The 16,285-nt window shown below is 38.5% G+C and overlaps 1 protein-coding gene across 1 annotated transcript in view; it reads left to right on the top strand.

Annotated features, from left to right (window-relative positions):
- ASB3 (ankyrin repeat and SOCS box containing 3) overlaps nt 1–16,285 on the top strand; it is a 234,162-nt gene that overhangs the window by 177,239 nt on the left and 40,638 nt on the right. Inside the window, exon 11 of the transcript XR_011491912.1 lies at nt 14,657–14,774. The gene's annotated coding sequence lies outside the window, so the exon portion shown is untranslated. The remainder of the gene's footprint in view (nt 1–14,656; nt 14,775–16,285) is intronic.

The following is a 16,285-nucleotide window of genomic DNA, read 5'->3' as shown; positions in this document are numbered from 1 at the left end:
TATACCTTTTAGGCTCAAATTGATGAACAGACAAATTGCAGAAAAGGAAATCTGAGTAGTTGAATAAATTTATGAAAAACAGCTCAACCTCACTGGTGATGAGGAAAAGTTTAAATTAAAACCACAGTTGGATGTCATTCCATACTTTTCAGAGTGACAAAAGTTAAAAAGTCTGATAAAACCTTTTTTTTATCTGCAAAGATGTGGGCAGCACATCCTGCCATGCACTGGTGATGGGATTAGCAACTAGAACAATCACTTTGGAGTAATTCTACAACAGTAAGTAAATATGGAGATGTGAATGTGTTAAGATCCAACAATTCTAGTTTTAAATATTGCACAAGAAGTAAAATACAAGTGTTTTCACTGTGGCATTATTTGCAATGTTAAAAGTCAAAGATGATTTAAATGCTCATCACCAAAACAACAGATAATATATCATGGTGTGTTCATGAAGTGGGATATTGTATAGCAGAGAGTATAAATAAACTAGAGGTAAATTTATCAACATGATAAGTTTCACACACTCACCGTGAGTGAGAAATAAATTGTAAAGGATACAGTGTATCATTTACTTAAAGTTTAAATAAGCATGCAAAACAATATCAAATATTATTTAAGTACACCAGCATATGTAGAAAAAAATATAAAGGGATGCTCATGAATGATAAACCAAATTAAAGTTTATGGTCATCTTTGCGAGAGAGGGAGCAAAATGAACATAGGAGCCTAATGTATTTGAAATGTTTTATTCTTAATCTGAGTAGTGGGGACATAGATGTTCACTCTATTGTTCTTAATTACTCTATTATCTCTGGTACTTAATTTTTTTCAAATGAACAAATATTTCATTATTAAAATAACTTTTAAGGTCCAGGTATTGGACTCGGACTTGAATTAAAATCCTTATTCTTCTCTTCGATATCATGACTATGTTTTAACAGGATCCCTGTTAAATAGACTGAAAAGCATCAAAAGAAAAAGCAGGAAGACCAGACAGGAAGTTTTTGTGGGAATCAAGGTGAATCTTAATTTCCCCATCAATAAAATGAAGATAGTAAGTCCTTATTCCACAGGGTTATGAGGTCAAATGAGATTAACTCAGGTCAGGAAGATAACTCAGCATCTGGCACATATGTTGAATATTCAATTAATACTACCTGTGATAAACCTAGAAGACTCTTATACATTTGTTAAATTTCAAATGAAATAATGTCAGTTGCTATAGGGGGTCAAGGAGTGGGAGGAATGGGTAAAGGTGGTCAAAAGGTACAAACTTCCAGTTATAAGATAAGTTCTAGGGATGTAATATCTACCATAGTAACTATAGCTGACAATACAGAATTATATATTTGGAAGTTTTAAGAGAATAGATCTTAAAAATTCTCATAATAAGAAAAAGAATTATGTTCATGTGAGATGATGGATGTTGACTGGAGTTATTGTGGTGATCACTGTGCAATATATGCATATATCATAAGTCATTATGTTGTACATCTTAAACTATACAATGTTATGTGTCAGTTATATTTGCAATAAAACTGGAAGGAAAATGATATTAGGTATCAATAACAAATATATCATCAGTTCCCTTTCTGCCTACCAGACTCCTCAAACCCTCAATCCTAAAGGTGTATGTTGCATCCAGTTTTTCAGATTTAGAGTTTCACTATGTCTTTGCTTTAGGTCATGGCCACACAGTCAATATTTGTCTTTAAAGTTGGGTTAATGTCCCTGACTTCTTGGCTAATTTGGATAATTGAGGTACTCTGGGCAGGGTCTATGTAAATACATGGTTTGTTCGACTCAGAGGAGAGTACTGATACATTAAATGTTCTCTCTCTCACCCACATGCATACCCTTTGCAGTTCATCCTGCCCTTTGCATTACTCTTCTTGCTTTGAGTTTTTATTGGCTTTCAGGTTACTGAAAACTGAATCCCTTGGCCCACACCACTCTGTTGCCCATGCTTGCCTTCCTTTCCATCCTTTCTCTGCCCCAGCAAAACTACTTCCACTGATTTATCAACAGTCAGGTGTCAGGACAGCCCTGGAATGTGCAGGCCTGTTGTCAGTCTGATCTCTCATGGAGGGTAGAAAAATCAAGGAACCAAGGAAAGATCTCCCATGCCTGCTGCAGAGGGGAATAATATAAAGAATAGTGCAGTAGTAACCAGGCAGACATCAGAAAGCTGGGTCAGGCAACACGCTGAATTTTGTAATAAATTTTATAATAATTCCCTCCTACCATTTAATTGAATAATAGCTGTAAAATCAATTATGAACATTATGACTTAATTTTCTAATTAATTGAACCTACATGGAGAATCTAAAAGTCTTAGGAAACAAATCTTTCTGTGCTGCAAACCTTGCTCAAATATTTTGGAGCTGGAATTCCAGGATTCAAATCCCAGCTCTTCCTCTACACGGAGAGGTAAGTATTTAACTTGTGACCTTTGGTGAATCATTTTATCTCTGTGCCTCTTTAAAATAGAGGGAATAAATACTGTCTATTTCACAGGTTTTTTGTAATGATTAAGTAATTGATTATGTATAATTTTAAGTGATATGTGTAATCTTAAATGAAGATTATATGTAAATCATATAATCCCTAATAATAGAAAGTATGCAATAATTATTAGCTATTATACTCTGCCCGCAATATGGGAGACCCAGGTTCAGCTCCTGGGTTGGGAAGATCCCCTGGAAAAGGGCATGGCAACCCACTCCAGTATTCTTGCCTGGAGAGCTCCATGGACAAAAGAGCCTGGTGAGCTACAGTCCATGAAGTCACAAAGAGTTGGACATGACTGAGTGACTAACACTTCTCTTCATTTTCTGCCTAATCTTATTGGACCAGAAAGTCTTTTGTGTCTTCATGTAAGTTGTTCATATTTTAAAAACACAAGTATGAACACTATGAGGGTAATCATTTTGCAATATATAAGTATATTGAATCAACCCTATACACCTTAAGCCTATACAATATTATATGTCAAATTTTATTCCAGTTAAGCTGGAAAAAAAAAAGAAAAGCACAAGCATGATTTGGTTATGTTTTAACAGGATCACTGTTAAATAGACTGAAGAGTATCTAAGGGAAAAGGAAGGCCCGAGAGGAGGTTTTTATGGGAAGCAAGGTGAAGGATTATGGTGGTTTTGACAGGGTGGTAACAACTGAGGTGGTGAGAGGTCTACACAACAAAATCTACTAAATCTGTGCTTTGTGGTACCCATCTTTATCACAAATCAAATGTCTCTCTGTGTGTGTGTGTGTGTGTGTGTGTGTGTGTGTGTTATATGTATGCCTGTGTCTGTGTATCTCTGAGCTCTATTCTTTTCAGTTTATGTATTTCTCAGTGAGCACCATGTTATTTTTAATACTAAGGTTTTGTGATATGTATTAATATCTGGTAGAGTAAGTACTACCTTTTAGCTCTTCTTTTTCAAAGTTAACTTAGCTGTCTATGTTCTTTTATTTTGCTATAAATGTTTGTAATAAATTTATCAAGTTCCTCAAACCAGATTTTGTTTGGGATCATACTAAGTCTGGAAGTTAATTTGGAGAAAATTGGCATCTTTAGCATGTTGCTATCACATCCATGAACATGGTTGAGCTTCTCGATTTATTCATGTCTTCTAAAAAAAGTTTTTATTGAAGTATAGTTGATTTATAATCTTGTGTTAGTTTCCAGGTGTACAACTAGGTGAATCATTTATACATATATCCTCTCTCTCTCTCTCTCTCTCTCTTAACATTCTTTCTCCATCTAGGCCATTACAAAGTATTGAGTAGAGTTCCCTGTGCTAACAATAGGTCCTTATTAGTTATCTATTTTATGTATAGTAGTATATATATGTCAGTCCCATTCTTCCAATTTAACACTCCCTGCCTTATCCCCTGGTGACTGTAAATTTGTTTTCTACATCTGTGACTCTACTTCTATTTTATAAATAAGTTCATTAGTACCCTTTTTTTTTAAGATTCCACACATAAGTCATATCTTTTATAATCTATAATTAGAATCTTAAAATATTCTCTTTAAAGGTCCTATATGTTCTTTCTTAAATTGATAATTCTTATTTTCTTGTAAAGAGTTTTTAGTAAATTGATTTTGTTTCTAGAAACCTTGTCTAGATTTCTTATTAGAGTTCATAATAGATCTCTTTATTTTCTTATGTTTTCATATTTCCTGTAATGTATTAGTTTGGAACTGAAGTTTATAGCTCTTGGCCTGAAAATTGAATTTCTAATTTTAATAAAAATAAAAAATTCAAGATTCCTACTTTTCATAAGGATAAACAAGATGTACAATTCTCAGTTCAGTTCAGTTCAGTTCAGTCGCTCAGTCATGTCTGACTCTTTGCAACCCCATGGACTGCAGCACGCCAGGCTTCCCTGTCCATCATTGACTCCTGGAGCTTACTCAAACTCATGTCCATAGAGTCAGTGATGCCATCCAACCATCTCATCTTCTGTTGTCCCCTTCTCCTGCTGCCTTCAATCTTATGTACAATTCTAGGATCTTAGCAAAACAGCAATTAGGAATAAGTATTTATCCCATTATATTCCACCAAACCACATTCCCAAACATAGTATATTTCCTACTGTGGTGGTGATAACAGCAGTAGCAAAACAATTCTAATCTTTCAGCTTATATATATTCTCAACATAGTAATTCAGAAGCAGATATGAGTATCAATTCCTTATGTGTTTACACAGCAGTTAAATGCCATATTTTTATTTTTATTCATAATACATAATTGTCTTTACTGATAATATGAATACTAATGTTATATTGTTTTCAATTTTGTTCATATATGGCATATATCAATTTAATGCACAGCAAGATTTAGAATTATTTATCAATAATAAAATTTACCAGGTTTCTAAATATTTAAATACAAGTCTGTAAAGGGAATCTATCTCCATTTTATTTATTTACATATTCTCTCACATAAAAGGATGCAGAAATCCATCAGTTTTTAACCAAATCAGAATTACAGTTTTTCAGATTTGAAAAGATCGTCCATTTGTACAGATTTACAGAGCAGAATAATTGTGAATTTCTGTGAGTTACTCAAATAACAAATTATATGTCATATAACATTTTAGTAAACATAAATATTCAAACTTGGTAGTAATTTAAAAATATTTCTAACAGTACTAATTATTTTTCTGCTTAATAAAATGCCAAGTGATATCATTGCTAGATGGGGATAGTCCAATGAAAACACTGGCATAATACTTTGTTTCTAGGCCATTTATAAGAACACTCGCACAGATTCATTCTCTGGGACATGACATTCTTCCATTTAGGAGTTTGAAATGTTTCAAAGGACAGGAATACATCGTATGCCAAAGATGTCTCTTGAAAAATTAGAAGCAGCATAATTAGTCAAAACCAAGGAAACAGTTAATTTATGGCATGTCCACTGATGAATTCTGGGCAACCATTGAAATTTGAATGCTATACAGCTTGTGAAAAAGTATCTGTGTTGCTGAGTAAAGAAGGAAAAATCTATCAAAACTGAACAATTACAAGATCTTGACTATATGTCTAAAACAGCAAATTTCTTAATTGTTACTAGGTGAGGAGATCTTGGGAGACTCCTTCATTCTTCAGATTTTTTTGTGGTGATGAAAGTGAAAGTGAAAAAGGGAAGCCCAAGAATACTGGAGTGGGTAGCCTATCCCTCCTCCAGTGGATCTTCCTGACCCAGGAATTGAACCAGGGTCCCCTGCATTGCGGGTGGGTTCTTTACCAACTGAGCTATTAGGGAAGCCCAAAAGTGTCTTGAGTATCTGCTTTTGTGCTGGGTGCTGTACTAGACACATTATATATGTAATTTATTATCTTCACAACAACCTATCAATATTTCTCAATCTTTAGTGAGCATCAGAATACTCTGGAAGGCATGTTAAAATACAGGTTTCTGGGCTCAATCTTCAGAACTTCCAATTTAGAAGGGTTATTGTATGGTTTAATAATTTGCATTTATAATAAATTCTTTAAAATGTTGGTGCTGCCTGTCCAGTGCTATGTTGTTGTTCAGTCACTAAGTCGTGTCTGACTGTTTGTGACCCCACTCTTTGAGGCATGCTGTAGCACACCAGGCTTCCCTTCATTATCTCCTGAGTTTGCTCAAATTCACGTCCATTGAGTTGGTGATGCCATCCAACCATCTCATCCTCTGTTACCACTGTCTCCTCCTGCCCTCAATCTTTCCCAGCATCAGGGTCTTTACCAATGAGTCGCGTTTTGCATTAGATGGCCAAAATATTGAAGCTGAAGCTTTAGCATCAGTCCTTCCAATGAATATTCAGGGTTGATTTCCTTTAGGATTGACTGGTTTGATCTCCTTGCAGTCCAAGTGACTCTCAAGAGTCTTCTCCAATACCACCATAGTTCAAAAGCATCAATTCTTTGGCACTCAGCCTTCTTTATAGTACAACTCTCACATCTCTATATGACTACTGGAAAAACCATAGCTTTGACTATATGGACCTTTGTTTTGCCATAGCTTTTCTTCCAAGGAGCAAAGGTCTTTTGATTTCATGGCTGCACTCACCATCTGCAGTGATTTTTGGAGCCCAAGAAAATAAAATCTGTCACTGTTTACATTGTTTCTCCATCTATTTGCGTGAAGTGATGGAACTGGATGCCATGATCTTAGTTTTTGAATGTTTAATTTTAAGCCAGCTTTTTCACTCTCCTCTTTCACTTTCATCAAGAGGCTCTTTAGTTCCTCTTCATTTTCTGCGATTAGGGTGGTAACATCTGCATATCTGAGGTTGTTGGTATTTCTCCCAGCAACCTTGATTCCAGCTTATGATTCATCCAGCCAAGCACTTCTCATGATGTACTCTGCATATAAGTAAAATAAGCAGGGTGACAATATACAGCCTTGTACTCCTTCCCAATTTTGAGCCAGTCTGCTGTTCCATGTCTGATTCTAACTGTTGCTTCTTGACCTGCTTACAGGTTTCTCAGGAGACAGGTAAGGTGTTCTGGTATTCCCATCTTTTAAGAATTTCAATGTCCACCTAATATTTGTATGTTAAAATCCTAATCCTCAGCATGATAGTACTAGGAGGGGGGACCTTTGAGAGGTGATTAGGTCATGAGGGCAGTGTCTTCGTGAGTAGGATTAGCCCTACTATAAGAGGCCTAAGAGAGTTCCCTTGTCTCTTTTCCCTTATGAAAACGCAGTGGAAAGACAGCTGTCTGTGAACTAGGACACCAAATTTACCAGTGCCTTGATCTTGGACTTCCCCACCTCCAGAACTGTGAGAAATAAATTGCTGTTGTTTATAAGACACCCAGTCTATAGTAGTCTTTTATAGCAGCCTGAGCAGACTAAGGCATCCAGGATCTATACTTTCAGAACCACTGATTTTTTAATAAAGGCATTTATTCTGCTTTACAAGTGTGAAAATTGACAGTCAGAGGTTAAACAACAAAGCTCGTAAGTTGTAGGACTGGGATTTAATCACAAGTTTGTCTAACTCCAAAGTTCTTTTAGCTCTATGCCTCACTTGTTCTTTAAGTGTGATCCTGTTGCTCAAAGTGTGTCAGTTATGCTGTCAGGGTCATCCATCCAGGGTGCTGCACAACTAGATTATTGGTCACTCAGAGATTCCACAAGATGGTGTATACTTGGAGGAATCAGAGTCTGGCTCTCTGTGCTCCAAAATTCAGAGATCTTGTTGGTATTCCTGAGTTGATTGGGCTGATGGGAGATTCTTTTCATGAAAACTCTCAACTGGCTGACATATAAAGTCCAGATACCAGCTTAATAATTTACTGTGACAAATGCAATTGCCTTGGGACCAGAAATTCCTGGTTGATCTGACAGGTGTGCTTTCCCTGGAGACATATTATGTGCATGAGAAACAAAATTATCAAAAGGCCACTTGTCAACCATGGAAGCAGGACTAGCATACTTAATATGGCTCAAATAGTTCATGTTGTTAGCTCTGTTGGCATGTTCCAGTGCATATATTTCCAGAAAAGAGATCACACATCAGGTGGGTTAGCATTCACATTGGACTGAGCAAGTGCTTCACTGGTCCCTGGATGCTGCTCAGATGAGTCCACACTATTGGCTGCTGGGAATCCCCTCTCCCCCATGTTTCTAGACCAGTTTTTCTTCTTTCCCTCATAGCTTGAATGTGATGAAAATAAAAACTTGTGAATCTGTGACTATTATGAGCTGAATATTTATGCCCTTTCCAAGTGCATATATTGAATCCTAACCACCAAGTTAAGTAGGTGATGATCATGACCAAAGAGGGTTATTGGTCATTCACACTTATGCAGAGCAGTGTGTACTTAGCAGCCTGAACAATATGTGTTCAAATCACTTATGAACTGTATGATCTTAGACAAGTTACTTAGTCTTTCTGTGCCCAGTGTCCTTATTTACACAGTAGGGTTAGTGAAAGTATCTAAAAGGACTGTGTAAGAGTCTATTAAATAAAGTGACTAAATGATTTTGAGCTTCCTTTGTGGCTCAGATGGTGAAGTATCTGCTTGCAGTGCAAGATACCCAGGTTCTATCCCTGGGAAGAGCTCCTGAAGAAGGGAATGGCAACCCACGCTAGTTTTCTTACCTGGAGAATTCCATGGACAGAGGAGCCTGGTGGGCTACAGTCCATGGGGTCACAAAGAGTTGGACCGGACTGAGTAACTGACACGCAGAAATGACTTCATTAGTAAAAGGAATAATGTTTTGAGCAGTTTAGAAAGCAACTGGGAAGGTTTGGGTGGGCTTTGGTGACTTCTCTTGGCGCTAGTCTCTGAAGGTATTTACATGCTTTCTATTCTATCACCTCCTAAGGATGACTTGCCAGTGAGCACTTGATAATGTGTTGTTGTTGTTCAGTTGCTAAGTCATGTCTGACTCTTTGCAACCCCATGGACTGCAGAATGCCAGGCTTCCCTGTCCTTCACCATCTCCCAGAGCTTGCTCAAACTCATGTCCATTGAGTTGGTGATGCCATCCAACCATCTCACCATCTGTTGTCCCCTTCTCCTCCCGCCTTCATTCTTTCCCACCATCAGGGTCTAGAAGGCCACTTTCTTAGGTGTTCCTCAGAAGTTCCACTAGAGGTGACAGAACCCCAACATGGTTGGTGTAAAGCGGTAACAGTGTGTTTTAATCAATTGTCTGTGGTCGATGGTGGTTAAGAATTGTAGATTTTCCCTCAGAGAAGATACTTTCTTTGTTTGGTATGGATCAATGTAGGCATCTGTATTCTGTCTCCAGAATACTCGAAAATTGCCTCTTCCTGAGAAAGGACACAGACTGATATATGTGTGACTGCTTCACTAATGCTCTTGTAATATGTGTTTGTTCAGAAAAAGTCTTCAGCTTGTCAGCTCCCATTAAGAGGAACGTTTAGAGCTTGAATTTCAGGACATTCCAGTTTAGAAGTTTCTTTAATTTGTTATGCTTCCCTTTATGCCTAGAACTGCATTTTTTAATATCAAGGCAGATGGTGTGTAAACTCTTAGGAACTTTACACCCACAGTTTGCTTGGTATGCTCATAGGGCATTTCTTTAGAGTATAAACTTTCTTCATTCTTATTATGACATAACTGCTAGATTTTCATCAACCAGCTTAGAGGAATTTAGGTATATCCTACCTGTGTTTGTACCTTAAGCAGTTACTTCCAGCTCTTATTTCTTGTAATTTGATATGTATTTCTTTTTCAAGTGAATCCTGCAATATTTTCTATAGATATTTCATTAAGGAGGAATAGACATTGAGGTTGTGAGTGTGTGAAAAATGAACTTATGCCAAGTTATGCTCATGTGTTCTGAATAATGAAATAGAGGTTTTTTTTTTTTTTTTCCCCTTTGTTACAATAGAGAAGAAGGCTGCATGGTTTTAGGTCAGGTCTTTTGTATATGAAGTTTTTAGATGGGACAGAGATACACACTAGCCAACCTATTGATGAAGCAGATTAGAATTTCAAAGGTTTAGTTGTTTGTTGTTGTTTTTTTTTTATGAATGTGAAGAGTTAACTTTCTACAATCCCTATTCTTACTGTCAGTCTTTTCAAAGACAAATATTTATTAAATACTCATTATTTACTTAGCATTGTATTTACTTTTGTGAGGAACTTGAGTCCTCTGTCCATGGAATACTAGAGGCAAGAATACTGCAGTGGGTAGCCATTCCCTTCTCCGGGGCATCTTCCCAACCCAGGGATCGAACCCAGGCCTCTTGTATTGCAGGCAGGTTCTTTACCATCTGAGCCACCAAGGAAACCTTAAAAATATTTATTGTTGTTTTTGTTCAGTCGCTAAGCTGTGTCAACTCTTCAACCCTGTGAATGGCAGCATGCCAGGTTTTCCTGTCCTTCACTGTCTTCCTGAGTTTGCATAAACTCTTGTCCATTGAGTTGGTGATGCCATTCAACCATCTCATCCTGTGTTACCCCTGTCTTCTGCCCTCAATCTTTCCCAGCATCAGGGTCTTTACCAATGAGTCACGCTTTGCATCAGATGGCCAAAATATTGAATCTGAAGCTTCAGCATCAGTCCTTCTAAATAATATTAGGGTTGATTTCCTTTAGGCTTGACTGGTTTGATCTCTTTGCAGTCCAAGGGACTCTCAAGAGTCTTCTCCAATACCCCAGTTCAAAAGCATCCATTCTTCCGTGTTCAGCTTTCTTTATGGTCCAACTCTCACATCTGTACATGTCTACTGGAAAAATCATAGCTTTGACTATTCGACGTCAGCAAAGTGATGTCTCTGCTTTTTAACACACTGTGTAGGGCAGACACTGAGAATCAGTTGCCAAGCCTGGCATGCCTCCTGAAGACGTGTTTGGAGGAGTCTCCTCTGGCCACTGTGGAATTGTGGGCAAATCGGCTAGGCACTCCTGATCTTACTCCTCTTCAGTCAGACGTTGGAGTACAGGTTCCTGAAGACCACTGCCAGCTCCCGGACAGAGCTTTTGTTAGAAAATTTATGTTCCCAACAAGTTCCTGGGATTCTATAAAATCTCATGGATTTGAATGCAAGAAAAGGGAAAATGTTTATTATCTCTAGACTAACCTTCCTGCTGGGTTTTCAAATGGATCTGAAATCTCCATTTACATGCTACAACAGTAAAAAGCTTCTCAAAGGTTATTTGAAATCTGAGCTGATTGCAAAAGGATTGATTACCAGCAAATGTGGCAAAATGACCAAGAGGGATTCAGGACAACATCTAACACACTGTGATGATCAGCAAAAGGTCATTGACTAGAGATGAGTTTAAGCATTTCTTAGCAGATCATGAGCATTCATGTGCTTTACTGCTTTCCTGACTTCCTCTGTGCCCCAAATCTTTCCTCATTTCGTGCCCAAACTAGATACCAAATGTTGGCAGAGGAAAGCTGGAGTCCTGCTGTGTTTATTTTGCTTTTATTTGTTCTGGATTTAGAGTTAAAACCTTCCAGTAGATGAACTGTATCAAGGGCTTTTCATTTCATATTGTGAAGTGTGTTGTTATGCACAGTTCATTCTATTAAAAAACGAAACATGTAGACCTAAATTAAAATGCAGACTGTGGATCCCTCAGAGGGGGCTTCTGAAACATCGGGCATGAAATGTTGCATAGATTTCTTGTTAACCAGAAAATGATTTTAGCAAGCAACCCTTCCTGCGGCCTCAGGAAGGAGCTGGGATGTTGTGAGCCTCTGAAGCTGCAAGGTGGGTGCTGGATATTATGCACATTTATCTCGGTTGCCAGGAGCTCTACATTGCCATCTGTCTCAAGCCTCGTCAGAGCTACCTGTGGTTTAAAGGCTGGAAAAGTCTGGACAACAAAGGGGCTTAGGGAAACAATGTGGCAATAAAATATTTGCAATTTTTTGGTGAACTCTCCTCTTGACACTGTGTGAGGTATTCAGCTCTTTCTCAGATTTCATGCTGTGAGGATACCTTCATGATGATTTTTTTAAAAGACAGCATCAGCTTCCTATGGTGAACACAGTCATAATATGGTGTCTAGGAATACAGCTATCAGCCCTTATATTTAAGTTATTTGGTAGTGCTCTCAATGGAAAGAGGTCTGGGGAAAGAGGTCTCCGTTAGAGGAGCTGAAATTATTCACTAACATTGGGCTCCTCTATAGCCAAAGGTAATAACAGCACTAAAACCATCATCAGTAGAGTTCAGAAAAATCCTCCTTCAGGCTACATTTCCTGTAATTGTCTCAATGCGGTGGCATTAATACTGACACCTGCCCCTTCTGTCTTCTGCAACTGCATTCTAAAGTCACAGCTTTGGGAATCAGATTGAAAATTGTGGTTACTCAGTGAACTGTGGACCACTAAGGCCTTAACTAGGTATGTGAAGGGGAAATGGAAATTGCCCATGTAAATGAAAATGTCACAGTAAGTATGTTGTGTTTTTATTTCAGCCTTAAAAACCAAAGCCTGAGTCATGCAATATAATCTGAAAAAATGAAGCAAAGACTTGTAATGGTAATTGGCTAGCAGCTCTAAAAGATCAAGTATGGGCTAGCTACGTTGTTACTTGCTCTGTGACCTTTGTCAGGGTCCTCTGTGAGTCCTGTTTCCAGATTTCTACAATGAGGAGCAGTGAGGATCCCATGACACACACTCACCAAGCCCAGGGCTTGGCACATTGGGAGGTTCAATACTTCTACCTTTTTATTTTCATCCCTTTTCCTGTCCCTCTTTCATAATGTTTTCTGTGAGACAAGGTTAAATAGTAGAAGTAGCAAGGTGACATCAGAAGTCATGCTTTCATGTTTATATAAAAACAAAAATCATAGTATTGAAGAGATTTTCCTTGATGACACCAAGTAAATAAATTATCCAATTATGGACAGTAACCAGAATAAAAATAATTTTACTTTTTGCATGATCGCATGATTTCAAGATGTTCTATTCTGACCCTTAGCACCTTGCCTGTCCTTCTGCATTTCCTCCATAACATTCCTTGTATCCTTCATCAATAAATGCTTATTGAACATCCAGTTGATTAGAAGTAGAGGTAACTTTAGGCCTTTGAAAGGCCTGGGCACTAGGAAATGGGGATACTAAGTCTCGGGGCTCCCTCTGACTTGCTGTGTTTCCTTGAGCAGCTTCAATGAGATAATTAATATAAAAGCCACTGTCAAAGTCCTTTTTGCACTCTCTCCTTCTAGACGGAGACATTAGGAGCCTATGTCCTTAAAAGGCTTCCAGTGTTCAGCTTGGTGATAGAAAGAGGGTAGTATTTCATGAGTTCTTGAAAGGCAGGTGTGTGGGTTAGAGGTCCCAAGCCCATGTGGTTGGCTAGGTAAATGACGGAGGGTAGGAGCCCAAGAAGAGCAGAAATGGGAGAGACTCATGAGTTGGAGGGCATAGTACTTGTAACCTTTGCTCTAAATTCTTCTGAACTTGTTTAAATGCTAACCTATAAAAATGGCATCTATTGCTGGACTGGCTTCAGGTTGCTGGTTGACAGATTCCAGTAGGAATGGCAGGTTGGAAACTCAGGTGAGCTTGAGACAGGTGCTGACCTGCCTCTTCTGGGTATTGTTCTTTTGGGGAAGGATGGGCCCCAGTCTGAGTTGGTTTTTTTCTTTCCTGTTTCTAAAGGTTTCAGCCTCATTAGAGTCTCTTATCCTGGGAAATCAGCAGAATCTTAACTGCTGAAATTTCTCTGAGTCAGCATGAAATGCTGATGAGCTCCCAGTCACACCTTTGGTTTGTTTTGCAATTCAGAATTGGGTTTCCCTGCTGTGGCTGATGCAGTTGGCTTTGGTTATAGTGTAATAAATTCAAATAAACATTTATGAGGGTAAGTAATCATATTTTATGCAAACAAATTATTCTTCCTTAAAAGTCACTTTTTAAAAATGCATGCTATTTCTTTTCTCAGTCAGCATATGAAGCTAATAAAAGTTATTGTATCATCAAAATTCCTTTCACGACTGTTTATTGTCCCATTTATGTTAAATTTAGAAGACTGGTCTCCATTTTGTTTCTCCCCTCCTTGCCTATTATAGTTTTATACTCTTACCACTTGTATAAGAAATCATGATTAGTTCATGTATCCCATAATTATGGCAAAAAACTAGAGATAGCTCTTTCTGAGAGAGGACAATGTCCATTAAAAATGTACATAGTTTCCAAATTCAAGGAACATGATTTACTAGCTTATTAAAATTGAAATTCAGTTTGAGTGCCCAAGAATCTATGCTTTTGAATTGTGGTGAGGGAGAAGACTCTTGCAAGCCCCTTGGACAGCAAGGAGATCAAACCGGTCAATCTTAGAGGAAATAAACCCTGAATATTTATTAGAAGGGTTGATGCTAAAGCTGAAGATTCAGTATTTTGGTCACCTAATGCCAAGAGCTGACTCACTGGAAGAGACCCTGATGATGGTAAAGATTTAGGCCAGGAGGAGAAGGGGGAGATAGAGGTTAAGATGTTTGGATGTCATCACTGAATCAACGGGCATGAGTTTGAGCAAACTCCAGGAGACGGTGAAAGACAGGAAAGCCTGGTGTGCTGCAGTCCACGGGGTCACACAGAGTTGGGCACAACTTAGTGACTGAACAACAAATTAATGCTAATTGTTTTGTGATGCCAAGTGTCTTCTTGGTCAAATGGTCTAATACTTTCATGGCCTATTTTAGGTATCCAGTTTGCTTCCCTATGGAGGAATGCCTGGTTGCTGCTGAGGGATTTATGCAGGATGTTATGGAGAACATTCTTCAGTCCCCTCCTATGAAGGAAGAGCACAGTGAAGTTCAGGTTTGTCACCTTGATACACTCATTTGAACATGTGCATTTTAATCCTGGAAGGTGCGTCTATGGAAGAGAGTGAGAGATGCTTTTGTTTCTAAGGGAATCTGGAAGGGAGGTTAGGAAAATGAAATAATGAAAATGAGGGATTGGGGGAAAATCTTTGCAGGGTGCAACTCTTCTGAAGTATTCTGCTGGGAGAGACCTGCAGGGGAACAAAATTTGTCACCCCAAAATGTCTCTTTGGCATGCCAGTTATTTGTAGCTGAAAGCTATCAAGGCTCAAAGACTCGGGAAGAACCTTTGATCTTCCTCCTGGCTATCTAAAGAATGTAGACAGAGGACCTATTCCAGGAAGGGAGTCATCATTACACCATGAACTAGGTGTGTAGACAGAAAGAACCCAGCAAAGTCTGTTAGAATTCCTCTGTGTCCTGGACATGACTAAGTGACTGAGCACACACTGTGTCCCATTGTCTCTGCAGGGCCCAGCAAATATTTATTTAGCAAACACTTGCTTTTTCATCTCTATGTCAATTGCCTTCCTTCCCTTCAACTCCCAAACCAACCCCCCCCTGCCCACCAATGTCCTCTTTACTCTTTAGCTGAAGATGGTAGTTAAGAGGAGGTTTTCGGCCATTTTTGTAAATTACTCAGTTTTCCTATGACTCTCCCATGTATTCAGTTCAGTTTGGTTCAGTCACTCAGTCATGTCCAACTCTTTGTGATCCCATAGACTGCAGCACTCCAGGCTTCCCTGTCTATCACCAGCTCATGGAGCTTGCTCAAACTCATGTCCATCGCGTCGGTGGTGCCATTCAACTATCTCATCCTCTGTCGTCCACTTCTCCTGCCTTCAATCTTTCCCAGCATCAGGGTCTTTTCCAAGGAGGAGTCAGTTCTTCACATCAGGTGGCAAAAGTATTGGAGTTTCAGCTTCAGCATAAGTCCTTCCAAAGAATATTCAGGATTGATTTCTTTTAGGATTGACTGGTTTGATCTTCTTGCAGTCCAAGGGACTCCCAAGAGTCTTCTCCAAAACCACAGTTCAACAGCATCAATTCTTCAGTGCTCAGCTTTCTTTATAGTCCAACTCTCATACCCATATATGACTACTGGAAAAACCATAGCTTTGACTAGACAGACCTTTGTCAGGAAAGTAATGTCTCTGCTTTTTAATATGCTGACTATGTTTCTCATAGCTTTTCTTCCAAGGAGCAAGCATCTTTTAATTTCATGGCAGCAGTCACCATCTGCAGTGATTTTGGAGGCCAAAAACATAAAGTCTGTCATTGTTTCCATTGTTTCCCCATCTACTGTTATGAAGTGATGGGGCCAGATACCATGATCTTTGTTTTTTAAATGTTGAATTTTAAGCCAGCTTTTTCACTCTCCTCTTTCACTTTCATCAAGAGGCTCTTTAGTCTTTGCTTTCTGCCATAAGGGTGGTGTCATATGCATTATCTGAGGTTATTGATATTTCTCCCAGCAATATTGATTCAGGCTTGTGCTTCATCCTG

Source organism: Odocoileus virginianus, chromosome 2, assembly GCF_023699985.2.
Source record: "Odocoileus virginianus isolate 20LAN1187 ecotype Illinois chromosome 2, Ovbor_1.2, whole genome shotgun sequence".
In the NCBI taxonomy this organism is placed as follows: Eukaryota; Metazoa; Chordata; class Mammalia; order Artiodactyla; family Cervidae; genus Odocoileus; species Odocoileus virginianus.
Note: the sequence above shows the minus strand (reverse complement) of the source record. Positions and strands in the feature narration are given on the sequence as shown.